The 18,184-nt window shown below is 33.2% G+C and overlaps 1 protein-coding gene across 1 annotated transcript in view; it reads right to left on the bottom strand.

Moving 5' to 3' along the window:
* The window catches only part of LOC114280735 (Pentatricopeptide repeat (PPR) superfamily protein), a 55,514-nt gene extending 48,560 nt beyond the window's left edge, over positions 1-6,954 (bottom strand). The window contains exon 1 of the mRNA XM_082879012.1: positions 6,935-6,954. The gene's annotated coding sequence lies outside the window, so the exon portion shown is untranslated. The remainder of the gene's footprint in view (positions 1-6,934) is intronic.
* Positions 6,955-18,184: the final 11,230 nt, after the last annotated feature.

Raw genomic sequence — 18,184 nt, 5'->3', positions numbered from 1 at the left:
AAGTAAATAATATTAGTGAAACACGAATACAAAGTAAAGAAAATGAATCTCGATTCAACTGTCCAAGAAATCAAACCTCCAAAAGAATGACAACATATATGCAAAGATAGAGAAATGCATATAGAAATGATAAAGATTGAGAAAGGCTCATATAGAAATTCCTAAAAAATGACAACATCATGGCAATCATAGAATTTAAGAAAAATAAATAGATATAACAAGAAAAAAAAAATTCTAAAGTGGCCTTTAATTGATCTAAGCATTTGAGGAAGAGAAACTGGTTTTCCCTTCTTTATTGGAATCACTGTCTATGCTTACTTTGCTAGATTGTTGGCTGGAAAAGCACATGCGAAGTGAGATTTTTGAATTGGCAGAAGAAAGAACAAGAAGGAAAATTTGTATTTTCTCCCAAGCAATTGGAATGTGGAAGGAGCCTATCCACAAGAGAGACAAGAAGCCAAAAAAAAAATCCCAAGATTTTCATTGTTACCCCAAGCATGAGAGGATGACAGAGCCAAGAAAATAGGCACAATGAACATTTCACCAAGGCTGAAAATTTATTGTACCTATGCATTGACATTACATCTAGCTAATCAAATGCTCTCTCGTGCTACTTTCAAATTTCAATAACAGGAAGTTAACATATCGGTGAAATCAAACATAGATTCCTAATTTTCTTAAAATAAGTTTGATAAAATGTTGTAGGTTAAGTCATCTGTTAGGTTTTTAAATTATCAAATTTTGACAGAGAATTGGACAAATACTTGCTCAAAGTTCCAAATTCTGACTCTGTGCCAACTGAGCAGTCCAAGATAGTCTCTATTGATATTTTGATGAAGTTTACTGTGAAGTCTGAAACCACGTAAAAATTAGCAGTAGTTAAAAATAATAACAGGACAGAGAATCATAAAAAGCAGCACTGCCTAATCATCAATGGCCAGAGCTTATTTAGCCAAGTTGTACTATTAAAATCAATCGGGAAATCTACGATACGCGTCCCTAAAAAGGGGCACATTTTAAGAAGTTAAGATTTTTTGTGGTGAAAATTACGAATGTTTGTGGTGTGTGTTGTATGCCAATTTGTGGTAAAAGTCATGTATAGTGAATTTATAGCGTGCAATGGTTATCAAAATCTCGATCCGGCTCTTATGATCTATGTAGGCACAATCGATCCGGATCGTATAAAAAATTCCTTATAAGTAGGATCTTTCAATCCTGGTAATGGGATCTTATAAGATCATGGAATCCCAATCCCAATCCGAATCCGATCCGATCCGATCCAATTTACAATCCTTGTTTTGCATTATATGACATATTTTATTATAAATTTTATATTTGTTGTCTAAATACCAATTTATGTGGTCAAAATAAATAATAAAAATTAAGTAGTATTGAATCAAATAGACTAAACAACAAATTAGGAAACAAATATTTAAATATTGCGCAATTTAAGAAAACTAACTAGTCGAAAAAACAAACTTAGCTTTAGCGGAGACTGAGGAGTGCAAGATGATTGTAACTTTATCCCAATTTTTGGAAAGCCTATTTTTGTGACTCGAATCCGCTCTACCAGAGATGCTAACAACAAACCTTATCATTCGGTTAAGCTGCTCTTTTGAGTTCTTAATATATTTTCATATCCAACTTTATTAAATATTTTTTCTTCATTTTTTATGCATTATTGTAGATTGTAAAGTATTTTACTATAGAATTCTTCTTCTTCAGCTTCTTTTTTGATGAAACACAAAACTTTTACCATTGAGCTTTCCATTGTATAATATTATATGTACATTTTACATGGAGTATTATATTTTTCACAATATCTTCACTTCTTTTTAATAGAATATAGGTTCATTTTGTGTATACTTTTTAAGAAATTTTATTTAAATTAAATTATTACGTAATTTGTCTTGTTCGATGGAATCTTACGATCCTCGATCCGATTTTACGATCTGATCCTATAAACACCTCCAATGATCCAACATAGGATCCCTATTTTAACAACCTTGCGTGCAACCAAAAGTAAAAGTTTTTGTGGTGAGCAAAAAGTTATTACTTTTTTGTGGGTGAGAAAAGTCATGATATTTTATGATTTGTGTTACAAAATTTTGTGGTGTTGTTAAGAAGGTCATTACCATGTGCATCAAATCGAAATGGTTACTTGTCCTCATTAATTAGTAAATTTATAAGAAGTGGATTTACTTAGTTTCTACAAATAGTTGTTCAAGTCTACTAAGTTTTAACAGTAGAACTCCATTTCACTCCCCTCCAGGTGATGCAGAATATAAGAAGCTCAAGAAAAAGTAAATTCAAAGAAGTGGCAATATTTGGAAATTGGCATGATTTCAAAGTGAAACTGGTAGGAAACTTATAGAATAATGTTTCTAGTATTATTGGAGTCTTATTTTATGATTAGTTTATATTTTCTAGGATTTTTAGGTCAAGGGTGTTTTGGTAATTTCTATATTTGCAAACATGGGCTGTAGAGGTCGCCCGTGGGTTCTCTTATGCGTCAAGTTATTTAATTAGTCTTTGTTTTTGTTTCTTGTTTGGTCTTAAATTAGTTTTAAAAATCAAAGATATTTTACTAGTTTTCTTTTTTGGTTCTACTTAGTTTAGAAAGTCTCTTAATCCTATATAAAGTCATGTAATGTTTTTAATTCAATAGAGTTGATATTTTACATTAAAATAAAAATTGAGAGCTTTGAAGCTTCTTTATGAATTGTGTAATGCAATCAAACCCTAATCACTTCCCGTACCTATTAGACTTCAATTTAATCCTTTAAATCCTAAATTATTCACTATGCTTTCAAAATTCAACGCTGTGCCACCTCAGTTTGGTATTAGAACTTCGGTTCCACCATGATATTTTCACATTGTGGGAGATCCTATACAAGTGGATTGACTTGCAAAGAGAGTAAAGCGTTTCTTAGAGAAAAAAAAAAAAATTCGTCTAAGAGATCTTCAAGATGATTTTCTTGATCAATTTTATGCTCATAAATAAGGTGATATGTGTGTGGTTGATTATGCAAGAAAATATAAGGAGTTATTTTTCAAGTCTAGAGTTGTCGAAAATGAATAGATGACTATTGCTTGTTTCAAAAGTGGATTGAGATTTGGAATTAAAAAAGAGATACCTCATGCACATTTGGAAGATCTCGAAGATGCTATTGAAACAACTATACAATTTGAGTTTCTTTATAAAATTGAAGGAGAAATCTATAGTTTTGAAGCCTACGCATAATGCAAAAACTATCCAGCAAGACCAGCTAACAAAAACTCCAAAACAAAGGGTTAAAGTGCCACAAAAAGATGCTGAAAATTCATAACAAGATGCACCAAAGTAATGTTGTTCTTAGGGATCAAAACACTACACAGTTGAAGTTGCAAGGCAAGGAATTTGTTCAAAATCTGCCTAACAAGAATGATGACCAGATTATAAAGGATGAGAAGCTACCAATTGAAGCTCCATGTATTGAACTTGAAAAGGCTAACGGTGAGAAATCAAAGAAATCGTCATTCCTTATGCTCTTGAGAGTAACGAATTGAAAAGAGCAGTTGCTAGTTCAAAACATATAATACCTTTAGAGGTCATGACATTACAATCCAAGGTCTTTGATGAATGTGCAGTGGCCAATAGTGAATCAAAATATGATCTTGTGCTAGGTAGTGAGGCTAAAAAAAAAAGAATCGAGGTAGTTTCCGGGAATATTGAAGAAAGCTTTATGAAAACTGATATGGATGAATTCAAAGATGTATTTCCTATGTCAATTGACTTTGTAATTCCAGCAAAATTTAGTGACATGATTGAAAAGATTAATCTCATTATTTTTTTTTTTTGCAATCTCCAGTGAAGAAAAGGTGGCGTCAACTTGAACATTTTAATGCGAAGCATAGATGCAATTTCAAATTTTAATTAACCATCGAATACATCAAATAAGAAGAAAAAAAATGAAAATTGGAAAAATACAGAGAAGAAAATTAAGCAAATTTCAAAAGGAAAGTTGACATGGACTGTGAGGTAAGGGTATTGTAGTGGTGGAGGTAGATTTTACCTAAGAATATGAGCTGAGATCTGAGGTTCCAGCGAGCGGTGCTAAAAGTTTCCGTCTGATGAACTCAGCGGCGGCGACAACGCCAGAAGGCACGGAAGGCCACGGCAGTGACGGCGGCGGCGAAGAGATGGGAGAGGAGTGAGGAGCTGAACTCTGTTATGAATTGTGAAGGGGAATTAGTGGTATCACAAAATAATCAAAAAATGGGTCTTTGTAAAAAATAAACTCCAATAAATGTTTTTAAAAAATTAAAAATTAATTTGATGAAAGAAATAAAAAAATAAATTACTTTGTTTGGTTTGAAAAATTGAGATTTTTTTTTTTTTTTTTTAACAAAACTTACAATATTTTCAGAATTTTTTTAATTTTTATTTTTGTATTTGATGAATTCTTATTCTTTTGTATTCATTGAATTTTTTAAATATTTTATTTTTAGGTGTATCTATGTTATGTGCATTTAGAAAGTAAAAAATTTATTTTTTAATAAAATTTTAAAAAAAATGAAAAATAAAAAAAAATAAATTTCAAAAAATCAATCAAACCAAACAAGTTGATTATCATTTTTATATTATTTAATCTTTTGGGAGGCCAAAAATAATTTTTAAAAATAATTTTTTTTTTTTTAATATTTATCTTTATCAAATTAGGTGCCGTTTTTTCAAAAAGAATTCCGAATTTTTTTTTTTTCTAAAAAAGAAACCAAACAAGGCCAAAAGAATTGAAGAACACAAGAAATCTTTTATTACACATTTAATTGAAATCAATACACCTTTTAACATATTTACATATTTTTAAGACACATTTAATATGCTTCTCAACCTTAAATAATGCTTAATGGACAGCCGTTAGCATTTACGTTAAAAATTTTATAATTTTAATTATTAATATTTATAATATTTATTATTTTTTTATAAATATTTTTTTATGAGCCATTTTTCAAAAAGTCTTACTCATAATTGTTAAGTTCCATTTAATCTATCATGTTTTTCAATATTTCCTTAGGTCCTGTTTATTTAGAATAATATGACCAAATCACCTTTCTAATTTTTTGGACATATTTCCATTTTAAAATTAATACATAATAAAAAATATCTCCCTTCTCACATGGAAAAAATATCTCCCTTGTTTCACAGAGAAAATCTCTCCTCATTTCAAAGAGAATCTCTTCATTTCATGGAGAAATTTTTTTCCTTATTTTATGGAAAAAATATCTCTCTTATTCGACAACAAAAATCTCTCACATTTCTAAAACCTAAATCGCTTACCTTCTCAAAATCTCTCACTAAATGTTGATATAAATTTTCATATTATAAATACATGCTAATAAATAACATCCCCTCCTGAATCCATACACTGTTAACATTCACATTGTTTGTGCCATTATACCTATTTTTTAATGTGAATATTAACATTAATTGTGATTTGTGAGTAATGCATTATTGATATTGTCATGTTATTTTGATATTATTGAGACATTGTGAACATTTACATTGTTGCTAGTTGTTTATTTTTGTGTGCATATAACCATTGACTTGCATTGTGGTAAATGCAATGTTGATGTGAATATTCACACCTCTATGTTGTATTGTTAAGACACACAATATGTTGTGACCAACATATCATATTATTGTTTACGTTTGTATGGTTATTTCTAAATGTAAATATTAATATTGATTAATGATGTGATAATCACAACACCAATGTGAACTTTTACACCATGTAATAATCATGCAAAAATCATGAAAACTCATACAATAATCATATATGAACATTCACATTATACAATAATCATGCAATTATCAGTCTACATTGCACATTATACAACCATCACATATTTCTAATGTTGAAATTCATATCATAAAATGCAAAACATTAAAATCTGATAATCCACAACAATAATGATTTCAGTGAATATGAACGTTTACATTCACAAAAACACTCACCAATAAGCATACACATATATGGATACATAATACCATATCAATCTAAAAACAAAATGTCAAGTCTAACTTTAATAAATTATTAAACAATTCTGAACATAAACATACATGAATGAATTTTTTTTTTTTTTTTAAAATAAAAAAAAATCAAAAAAATTGGCCTTTAACGTATTTCCCAAAACAAGTGTTTTGGAAAGTAAGAAAAAAGTTAACTTATTGATTTTTTTTAAAAAAAATATATAAAAAAATAGAGATTTGATAAAATTTAAATAAATTAATAAGCTAATAAATTAGGTTTTTTTCCATGTTCTCAAAAGGGACCATTGTAACATTCTTTAACAAAAATAATAGTTATTTCTTTTTAAAAAAATAAGTGAATAACATGGTTTCTTTATCATTACCAATTAGAGGTGAGCAGCGGATACACCGATCCGTCCAAATTGACTAAATTGAACCGATCCGCCGCATTTTGGACGGATGCGTGATGATAAGCGGACAGTTGCGGATTTTTTTCAATCCGCATAGTTTTGGACGGATGGCGAATTTGAGATTCCTTTGAGCACAACCGAACCTCCAAACCGTGACCACCCCTAATAATTTGTGAGGCTTTGTATTTTCAAAATAGTTATCTACAGTGGTGGTTGTGGTGGTGGTGTTGTGCATACATACAATACGTTCATCATCAGTAACAGAGTCCCACAAGTAAGAATTCAACTGAGCTGAAACTGATTTGAGTCGAACAAACTTAGTGTGAGTGTGAATGTGAAGATGGGTGATGTTTATCAATTTTCTACCACAAGAAACCAACCTTGTAGAGTGAGGCGTCCAAAACATCTGTGGTAATGAACCAACCTGCACAAGAACAAGCTCAAAACAAGATCAGCCCGCGGAAACGCAATTAAACCCTAGGAAATGGATGAGCCAGGAAAAAGAACCAACCGTTTATACAAATCCTACAGTGTCTGAGGGCAAAAACATTAAGCTCCAGTAACACTGATCAACTGACCAAAATTAAAAGAAAAAAACTGGCTTCTGTTGTGGTGGAGATATACAGATTATCATATACAACAAATAATTAACCATCATATACATTAAATAAGAAGAAAAAAAAAGAAAATTGGAAAAATACAGAGAGGAAAATTAAGCAAATTTCAAAAAAAAAAAAAAAAACAAAACAAAAGGGAAGGAAAGTTGATATGGACTGTGAGGGAAGGGTATTGTAGTGGTGGAGGTAGATTTTACCTAAGAATATGAGCTGAGATCTGATGGTTCCAGTGAGCGGTGCTAAAAGTTTCCGCCTGAAGAACTCGGCGGCGGCGGCGGCGGCGACAAAAGGCACGGAAGGCCACGGCAGTGACGGTGGGGGTGGCAGCAATAGCGGAAGGCGGCACGGGCGGCGGCGAAGAGATGAGAGAGGGAGAGGAGTGAGGAGCCAAACTCTGCTATGAAGTGTGAAGGGGAATTAGTGGTATCACAAAATTAAAAAATGGTGAAGGGGAATCGGTGGCATCACAATAACAATTAGCCTAGGCGCAAGTAAAAAATAAACTCCGGTAAATGGTTTTAAAAAATTAAAAATTAATTAGGAATTTTTTTTTTTTTTTGACAAGTCATCTTTTTAAAACTTTTATTTCATCCAATTCATATTCTGTTTTACTATTTATTAGACTTTATTTGCGGTAAGAAGATCAAAACATCCCAAATTTCCATGCCCCTATTAATACATTAGGATGTTGACTGTCATTATATTCATATTAATTTGAAATAAATTTTTGTCATTGTGTTGTCAATTATATGATGTAAATATTCGCATCATGTAATTGAAATGAATATTAACATCATTATATTTACATTAATTTGAAATGAATTTTTCTCATTGTGTTGTTAATTACATGATGTGAATATTCATACTAAAACATATTCACATCACTACATGTTGTGAATGAGAATGTGTTGTCAAGTAAAAATATAACATGTTGTGAACATTTACATCACTACATTAGATGAGAGAGAATTTTTCGAAAAAGTATTCTGAACGTTCACATCAGATGAGAAAGAATATTCACATTAATTTTAATGTGTTGTCAATTAAAAATAAGAAGGTTCACATGTTGTGAACGTTAACATCACTACATTAGATAAAAGAGAATTTTTCAAAAAGGTGTTGTGAACGTTCATATCAGATGAGAGAGAATGTTCACATTATTTTTAATGTGTCGTCAATTAAAAATATATTCACATTATATAATAATATAAAGTAATAATATCAATGTTATTTAATTGGTGTATGAAATTTCCTATGCCTTGGTCCTTTCCCTTCTCTCTCCACAGGCCAAGTTTGGGAAGACTAAATAAGTGCACTTTTTGACTTTTTATGAAATATGGGTTGGATTTGGGTTGGGTTTGAAGTGATGTGTTAGAGAGGTGATGTGACTTAAATGAGATGATGTGACTTAAATAGAATAGTGACTTTTTGACTTTTTGAATTTTTTGAAAGATGCCAAACTTAACATTAAATATCAATATTAAATATAAGGACATTAAATATCAATATCAATAATATAAATCAAGAAAAATGACTTTATGAAATAAAAGTATAAATACATGAGACTAAGTAGGTTAAAAAATTCCTTCATTAACTTCTTGGGATGGGACACTTCTAAATGGGATTTATCAATAAAAATCCCAAATTAATTTGATGAAAGGAAAAAAAAAATAAATTACTTTGGTTTAAAAAAGGAAAAATTAGTTTGAGGTCCCTTCACTATTTTTAGTAATGGAAGACATCCACAATATTATTTTTTGATGTCTAAGATCCCTCAGCCCACATCTATCATAGAGAAATTTGATATATCTTACGCTCTTTATCTCTCTCTCTTGCTGCTCTTCTCTCTCGCGTCGATCTCATCTACCAACTCAAAACCCTAGAGAAATTCTCATTCTTCACCATCAGCGTTTTCCTCCCATTTTCTCTTCCTCCAAATAAGCCTTCCTTATCACCAACACTCAAAATCTAAGCCAAAGTTGGCTTATCCTCCTTCATTCTCACAATCATGTCCCTTTTCCTCACCTTCTCCTCCTTCTTTGCACTCCCCGTCCTTGCTATCGCCTCGGCCGTCGTATTCCCCACAGCAGCCGTCTCGATTTTTGCTATCTTCGACATGTTCTTATGAAGCTCTGCGTTGAGCAAAGCGAGAGCCACTTGGTCTTCGACTCTCTCTCCTTCAAAAGCTTCAGTTCCATCTTCGTCTCTTTGAACTCCGATTCAAGTCTGTTTAGGGTTTCTGCTAAGGTTTTTTGCTCTTCGTTGTCACTCTCTTGGGTTTTCGTAGGAGAAAAGTTCCATTGTTTGGGAATTGAGAGTGGCTTCAGAGATGATTAAAGTTCGCTAGTAAGGAGCTTTTCGCCAAAGATGGCAACAACTTCTTTGATGGAGTTGAAAGGACGCGAGGTGTCGACAGTGGAGGAGTGATTCATTGATTGTGATTCACAGATTTTCATCATACATTGATTGTGATTCATTTTCACCAATCAACCATAACCTTGTTGGATCAGTGGTGAGCACTTTACTTTGATTCTGTACTATTAGTATATATATTACACTTCTCATTCTTCCTCTTCTATTCAACTGATAAAGGATTTGATTGGTAAAGGATTTGAAATGTTCTCTGGTTTCAACTTTCTCTGGTATAGGATTTTGAATTTTCTTTGGTAAAGGATTTGAATTTTCTTTGGTTTCACAAAGAAAGGATTCTACAGAAGTAAACAAATAATCACAAAGAAATTCCTGAATTTCTCTGTGATTATTTGTTGCGTTGATTGGATTGATTTCTTGATTGGTTGTCAATTGTGTCTGAACGCTCCCAAGTGTTGGTTTTTTCTTATTAGATTCGTGTAGGTTAGTGTTTATTGGATGATGAGTTTCTGGTTATTAGAGTTTCTTATTGATTGAGTAATAATGTTACTGGATTTGATTTCTTCAATTGATCATAATAGCATCAATTTCTCTGGTTTAGAATTTCTTTGGGCAAAGAATTTCTTTGGGAAATTCTCAGAATTTCTTTGGAGAATTTCTCTGGGTAAAGAATTTCTATGGGAAATTCCCAAAATTTCTCTGGGAAAGGCATAGAATTTCTCTGGGCAAATAATTTCTCTGGGAAGTCCAGAGAATTTCTCTGGATCGAATTTTCTCTATATCCATATTGAGGGACCTTAGACATTATAAAAATATTGTATGTCCTTTATGCTATAAAATAGTAATACTAGTGACCCTAAAAAAAAATTCCCCATAAAAAATTGAGTTTTTATATATATATATATTTTTGTATTTTTTTTAGTAACAAAATTTACAATATTTTTAGAATTTGTTTTTATTTTTTTTATTTTTTTCGTATTTCTTTTGTATATGATGAATTCTTGTTCTTGTGTATTTATTGAAATTTTTAAATATATTATAAATATTTTATTTTTTAGATGTATATATGTTATGTGCATTTAGAAAGTAAAAAAAATTATTTTTCATTAAAAATTTTAAAAAAATGAAAAATAAAAAATTAATCTTCAAAAAATCAATCAAAACCAAACAAGTTGATTATCATTTTTATATTATTTAATCTTTTGGGAGGCCAAAAATAATTTTTAAAAATTTAAAAATATTTTTTTAATATTTATCTTTATCAAATTAGGTTCTATTTTTTCAAAAAAAAAAAAAATCTGATTTTTTTTTTCCATTCTAAAGAAGAAACCAAACGAGGCCAAAAGAATTGAAGGACACAAGAAATCTTTTACCAAATTTAATATAATTTAATTGAAATCAATACACCTTTTAACATATTTATATATTTTTAAGATACATTTTAGACACTTCTCAACCTTTTTAGATAGTCCTACTCATAATTTGTATGTTCCATTTAATCCATCATCTTTTTTAATATTTCATTAAATTCTGTTTATTTAGAATAATATGACCAAATCATCTTTCTAACTCTTTGGGCATGTTTCCATTTTAAAATTAATACATAATAAAAAATATCTCCCTTATTACATGGAGAAAATCTATCCATTAGTTTATAGAGAAAATCTCTCTTCATTTCATGGAGAAATTTTTTTTATTCCATGGAGAAAATATCTCCCTTATTCTACAACAAAAATCTCTCACATTTCCAAAACCTAAATCATTTACCTTCTCAAAATATTTCACTAAGGGGGTGTTTGTTTTGGAGCGATTGGGCATGGGATTGGACTCTCTTGTTTGTTTCAAAAATTTTGCTCCGGTCTATTAGTCCCATATTTGTGGGACTATGGTATCCTATGGGAAGGGGTGGGATAGAAACCATGGGATAACTCATCTAATGGGATTAGCTAATAAAATTACATTTTTGCCCTTTGGTATTTAATTATATATTATATTTAGTAAAATTCAATAAAATTTAAATGTCTCAATTTAAAAATAAAATAATTTTATTTAATTTTTATTTTTGTTTTATTTATTTAATTTTTTAAAATAATTTTTTATAGATATTTTATTGATATTTTATTTTAAAATTTTGTTTATATTTTATTTAATTTCATTATTTAAATTTTAATAGATGTTTTATTTTATTTCATTATTTAATTATTATTATTTAAAATAAATTTATTTAAAATTTTAATTAAAAAATAACATATATTTTTATTGATATTTAATTTATTTAATTTTTTTAAAATAAATTTATTTAATTGTGCAAAAAATAAAACAAAACAATTTTTTATTTAATCTAGCTAAAAATAATTAAAATATTAAAGCTATGTTTAATATTGCTATTACTTAGTAAATAATTGAAAAGGATAAAATAGTCATTTGAGCATTTATCCTTCTCCATAATATCCCAAACAAACATTAGATTTACTAAAAATAGTCCAATCCAGACATCTAATCACATGACTAAACAAACATAGGATACAAATCTAGCCCGACCAAATAGTCCGGGGACAATGTATCCTAGGACTAATAGTCCGATGGATTACAATCCCCCCTTATCCAGTCCGTCCAAACAAATACACTCTGGGTGCGTTTGTTTGGACGGACTGGATAAGGGGGGATTCTAATCTATCGGACTATTAGTCCTGGGATATATTGTCCTGGGACTATTTGGTTGGACTAAATTTGTATCCTATATTTGTTTAGTCATGGGATTAGATATCTGGATTGGACTATTTTTAGTTATCTAATGTTTATTTGGGATATTATGGAGAAAAATAATTGCTCAAATGACTATTTTATCATTTTCAATTATTTACTAAGTAATAGCAATATTAAACATAGTTTTAATATTTTAATTATTTTTAGTAAGATTAAATAAAAATTTGTTTTATTTTATTTTTTGCACAATATTTTAATTATTTTAATTTATTATTTTCAATTAAATTAAATTTATTATTTAATATATAATTTTAAATGGGAAAATTATTGATAAATCCCATTTAAAAGTGTTTTAACCAAAGAAGTCCTTTCCCTTGATTTATACTATTTTCTTGGACATTTATGCCCTTATATTTAATTTTGATACCCTTATAAATATTTTTTGAACGGTTAGCAATTTTATGATATGAACATTCATATTTTAAAATTCACATTGGTAGGAATGTAAAATTGGCCCGTGGGCGGCTCGAAACCCGCCCGCGAGCCGGTGCAGGCCTGGCCCGTTAACAATGTGAATATTCACATTGACATGTTAACATTCACATTAATAAGTGTGTAAAATTGGCCCACGACCCGTGCCGGCGCGAAACCCGCTCGCAGTCCATTGACAATGTGAATATTCACATTGACATGTTAACATTCATATTGATAAGAGTATAAAATTGGCCTACAGCCCATAGGCGGCCAAAAGCCCGTCCCCGCCCAGAGCGGGCCCGGCCCGGCCTTTTGACAATGTGAATATTCAAATTGACATGTTAACATTCACATTGATAGGAGTGTAAAATTAGCCCGCACCTCGTGGTTGCCCGAAACCCACCCACGGCCCATGGGCGGCCCGGGGCTGGCTCGGCCCGGCCTGTTGACAATGTGAATATTCACATTGACATGTTAACATTCACATTCATAAGAGTATAAAATTGGCCAGCGGCCCAGGGCGGGCCCGACCCGGCCCGTTGACAATGTGAATATTCACATTGACATGTTAACATTCACATTGATAGGAGTATAAAATTGGCCAGCGGCCCAGGGCGAGCCCGACCCGGCTCGTTGACAATGTGAATATTCACATTGACATGTTAACATTCACATTGATAGGAGTATAAAATTGGCCAGCGGCCCAGGGCGGGCCTGACCCGGCCCGTTGACAATGTGAATATTCACATTGATAGGAGTGTAAAACTAGCCCGCGTCTCGTGGCTGCCCGAAACCCGCCCACGGCCCATGGGCGGCCCGGGGCGGGCCCGGCCCGGCTTGTTGACAATGTGAATATTCACATTGACATGTTAACATTCACATTGATAAGAGTATAAAATTGGCCTGCAGCCCATGGGCGGCCAAAAGCCCGCCCGCCGCTCGGGGCGGGCTCGGTCCGATCCGTTGACAATGTGAATATTCACATTGACATGTTAACATTCACATTGATAGGAATGTAAAATTAGCCCGCGCCTCGTGGCTGCCCGAAACCCGCTCACGGCCCATGGGCGGCCCGGGACGGGCCCAGCCCGGCCTGTTGACAATGTGAATATTCACATTGACATGTTAACATTCACATTGATAGGAGTATAAAATTGGCCAGCGACCCAGGGTCGGCCCGTTGACAATGTGAATATTCACATTGACATGTTAACATTTACATTGATAAGAGTGGAAAATTAGCCCGCAGCCCGTGGGCGGCCCGAAGCCCGACCGTAGCCCGAGGCGGGCTTGGCCCGACCCGTGACAATGTGAATATTCACATTGACATGTTAACATTAACATTGATAGGAGTGTAAAATTTGCCCGCTGCCCGAAGCTTGCCCACGGCCTGGGGTAGGCCTGGCCTGGCCAGTTGACAACGTGAATATTTACATTGACATGTTAAAATGCACATTGATAGGAATGTAGAATTGGCCCGCCGCTTGTGGGCTGCCCGAAGCCCGCCCACGGTCCGGGGCAGGCTCGTTTTAGTCCGAGCCCGAGCATGTTCGAGACCCAGGGTCAGCCCGTTGACAATGTGAATATTCACATTGACATGTTAATATTTACATTGATAAGAGTGTAAAATTAGCCCGCAACCCGTGGGCGGCCCGAAGCCCGACCGTAGCCCGAGGCGGGCTTGGCCCGACCCGTGACAATGTGAATATTCACATTGACATGTTAACATTAACATTGATAGGAGTGTAAAATTTGCCCGCTGCCCGAAGCTTGCCCACGGCATGGGGTAGGCCTGGCCCGGCCAGTTGACAACGTGAATATTTACATTGACATGTTAAAATGCACATTGATAGGAATGTAGAATTGGCCCGCCGCTTGTGGGCTGCCCGAAGCCCGCCCACGGCCCGGGGCAGGCTCGTTTTAGTCCGAGCCCGAGCATGTTCGAGACCCTAGGTTAGGGCCTAGGTCATCACTTTGAAGCCCGGCCCGGCCCATCAGCCCACCTAAGGCCCATTCAAGGCTCGGCCCGAGGCCTAGCTCGCCCGAGGCGCAATGTATTTTTTTGTAAAAAATAATAAAATTTTGGTAGAAAAAATTAAAAAGAATTAAAAAAAAAATGGCTAGGCCAGCTCAAGCCTGACCTAAACTCGAGGCTAGTTCCAGGCCCACCGGCCCGACCCGAGGCTCGATCCATTGGCCCGTCCAAAGCCCGAATACCCTTGTGCTAGGGCTAGGGCCTGGGCCTAATTTTTTGGCCCGCGAGCCGGCCTGGGAAAGGCTTGTTTGGGCCCAGGCTCGAGTCTAGTCCGAGACCCTAGGCTAGGGCTTGGGCCATCACTTTGAAGCCCGGCCAGGCCCATCGGTCCGGTTAAGGCCCATTTAAGGCTCGGTCCGAGGCTCGGCCCGCGCCGAGGCCTAGTGTCTTTTTTTGTGGAAAATAATAAAATTTTGGTAGAAAAAATTAAAAAGAATTAAAAAAAAATGGCCAGGCCCGCCCCGGGCTGCCTACGGGCCATGGGTGGGTTTCGGGCAGCCACGAGGCACGGGCTAATTTTACACTCCTATCAATGTGAATGCTAACATGTTAATATGAATATTCACATTGTCAACGGGCCGGGCCGGGCCCGTCCTGGGCCGCTGGCCAATTTTATACTCTTATCAATGTGAATGTTAACATGTCAATGTGAATATTCACAATGTCAACAGGCCGGGCCGGGCCCGCCCCGGGCCGCCCACGGGTCGTGGGCTGGTTTCGGGCAGCCACGAGGCGCGGGCTAATTTTACACTCCTATTAATGTGAATGTTAACATGTCAATGTGAATATTCACATTGTCAACGGGCCGGGCCGGGCCCGCTCCGCCCCGGGCTGTGGGCCAATTTTTTACTCTTATCAATGTGAATGTTAACGTGTCAATGTGAATATTCACATTGTCAACGAGCTGGACCGGGCCCGCCCCGGGCCGCCTATGGGCCGTGAGCGGGTTTCGCGCGGCCACGGGACGCGGGCCAATTTTACACTCCTATTAATGTGGATGTTGACATGTCAATGTGAATATTCACATTGTCAATGGGCCGGGCCCGTCCCAGCCTGACTCGAATTTTTTCAGGCACCCACGAGGATCGACATGGGCCGGGCCCCTACACATTGACGGTATGAACATTCACATTGATGGTATGAACATTCACATTGGGGGTATTTTGGTAATTATGTCACCCATAGGACTTATTGAAACATAAGAAAATAATGTGAACTAAATGGAACATAAGTAGATGAAAAGGGTATTTTGGTCTTTTTATCTCAAATAAGACCTAATGGAATAGTAAAAAAAAATATAGGTTGGATGGAATAAAACTCTTAGAAAGTGAATTTATCAAAAAAGCTTCCATTTTAAATTAACGACAATAAAAAATAATTTTATTTAATATATAAATTAAATTTTCAACAACACTAAAAAAATTTAATTTATAAGGCCATAATTTATAATTTAATATTTTTAAATAAATTTAATTTATAATTTATATTTTTTATTTAATATATAATTTTAAATTAACAACATTAAAAAAATAATTTAATTTAATATGTAAATTTAATTTTTTAACAACACTAAAAAAATTTAATTTATAAGGCCATAATTTATAATTTATTATTTTAAATTAACAACACTAAAAAAATAATTTATAAATGTTCAAAAGAGTATTTTATCCTTTTTCTAATTGTTTGCTAAGTAATAGCATGAAGGGTAAAATGGACATTTCACAAAATAATTCCATAGGATACCAATCCCATGGTTTTTATCCCACGGTTTTTATCCCACCTCCCCCCATGGGATAGGATAGTCCCATATTTGTAGGACTAATAGTCCGGGGGGACTATTAGTCCGAAGCAAAAAAAATGAAACAAACAATGGACTATTAGTTCGGTGGGACTAATAGTCCAATCTCACCCCCTAATCCTTCAAAACAAACACATTTGATTGGACGGACTGGATAAGGGGGGATTAGAATCCATCGGACTTGAGTCCTGAGATTGTGAATCCCCAGACTATTTAGTTGGATCGGATATGTATCCTGTGTTTGCTTTTTCATGGGATTAGATGTCTAGAAATGACTATTTTTAGTGAATTCAACGTTTGGTTGGATAGACTGGATAGGATAAACGAACAAAAGACTATTTTACCCTTTTTCAATTATTTACTAAGTAAAAGCAATATTAAACATATCTTTAATTATTTTTAGCTAGATTAAATAAAAATTTATTTTATTTTATTTTTTACACAATTAAATAAATTTATTTTTTTAAAATTAAATAAATAAAATATCAATAAAAAATATATGTTATTTTTTTAATTAAAATTTTAAATAAATTTGTTTTTAAAAATAATAATAATTAAACAATGAAATTAAATAAAACATCTATTAACATTTAAATAATGAAATTAAATAAAATATAAACAAAATTTTAAAATAAAATATCAATAAAAAATTATTTAAAAAAATTAAATAAATAAAACATCAATAAAAAGTTAAATAAAATTATTTTATTTTTAAATTGAGACATTTAAATTTTATTGAATTTTACTAAATATAATACATAATTAAATAGTAGAGGGTCAAAATGGTCATTTTACCACCTAATCTCAACAGTAAATTGTCCCTCCAAAACTATCCCACACCCCTTCCTGGGATAGCATAATCCCCCATATGGGGGATAAGGAGTCCGGCCAGACTCCATGTCCGGCGGACTAAAAAAAAAACAAACGATGGACTACTCACTCCTTCGGATAAGCAATCCGAATAGCGAATAGTCCTCCCTAATCCCCCCAATCAAACACACCCTAAATGTTGATGTGAATTTTCATATTACAAATACACGCTGGTAAATAACATCCCCTCATGAAATCATACACTGTGAACATTTACATTGTTTATACTAGTATGACTATTTTTTAATGTGGATATTAACATTATTTGTGATTTGTGAGTAATGCATTATTGATGTTGTCATGTTATTTTGGTATTATAGAGACACTGTAAACATTTACATTGTTGGTAGTTGTTTCTTATCGTGTGCCTATAACCATTGACTTAGTATGCATTGTGGTAAATGTAATGTTGATGTGAATATTCACATCTCTATGTTATATTGTTAAGATACACAATATGTTGTGACCAAAATATCACATCATTGTTTACGCTTGTATGATTATTTCTAAATATGAATATTAATATTGATTAATGATGTGATGATCACAACACCAATGTGAACTTTTACACCATGTAATAATCATGTAAAAATTATGAACTCATACAATAATCAGTGATATATGAACATTCACATTATGCAATAATCATGCAATTATTAGTCTACATTGCACATAATGCAACAATCACATATTTCTAATGTTGAAATTCATATCACAAAATGCAAAACATTGAAATTTGATAATCCACAACAACAATGATTTCAGTGGATATGAACGTTCACATTCACAAAAACACCCACCAATAAGCATACACATACATAGATACATAATACCATATCAATCCAAAAACAAAAGGTCCAATCTAACTTTAATAAATTTTTGAACAATTCT

This window comes from Camellia sinensis, chromosome 7, assembly GCF_055761805.1.
Source record: "Camellia sinensis isolate YWXY chromosome 7, ASM5576180v1, whole genome shotgun sequence".
In the NCBI taxonomy this organism is placed as follows: Eukaryota; Viridiplantae; Streptophyta; class Magnoliopsida; order Ericales; family Theaceae; genus Camellia; species Camellia sinensis.
The sequence above is the reverse complement of the archived record's forward strand: the minus strand, read 5'-3'. Positions and strand labels throughout refer to the sequence as shown.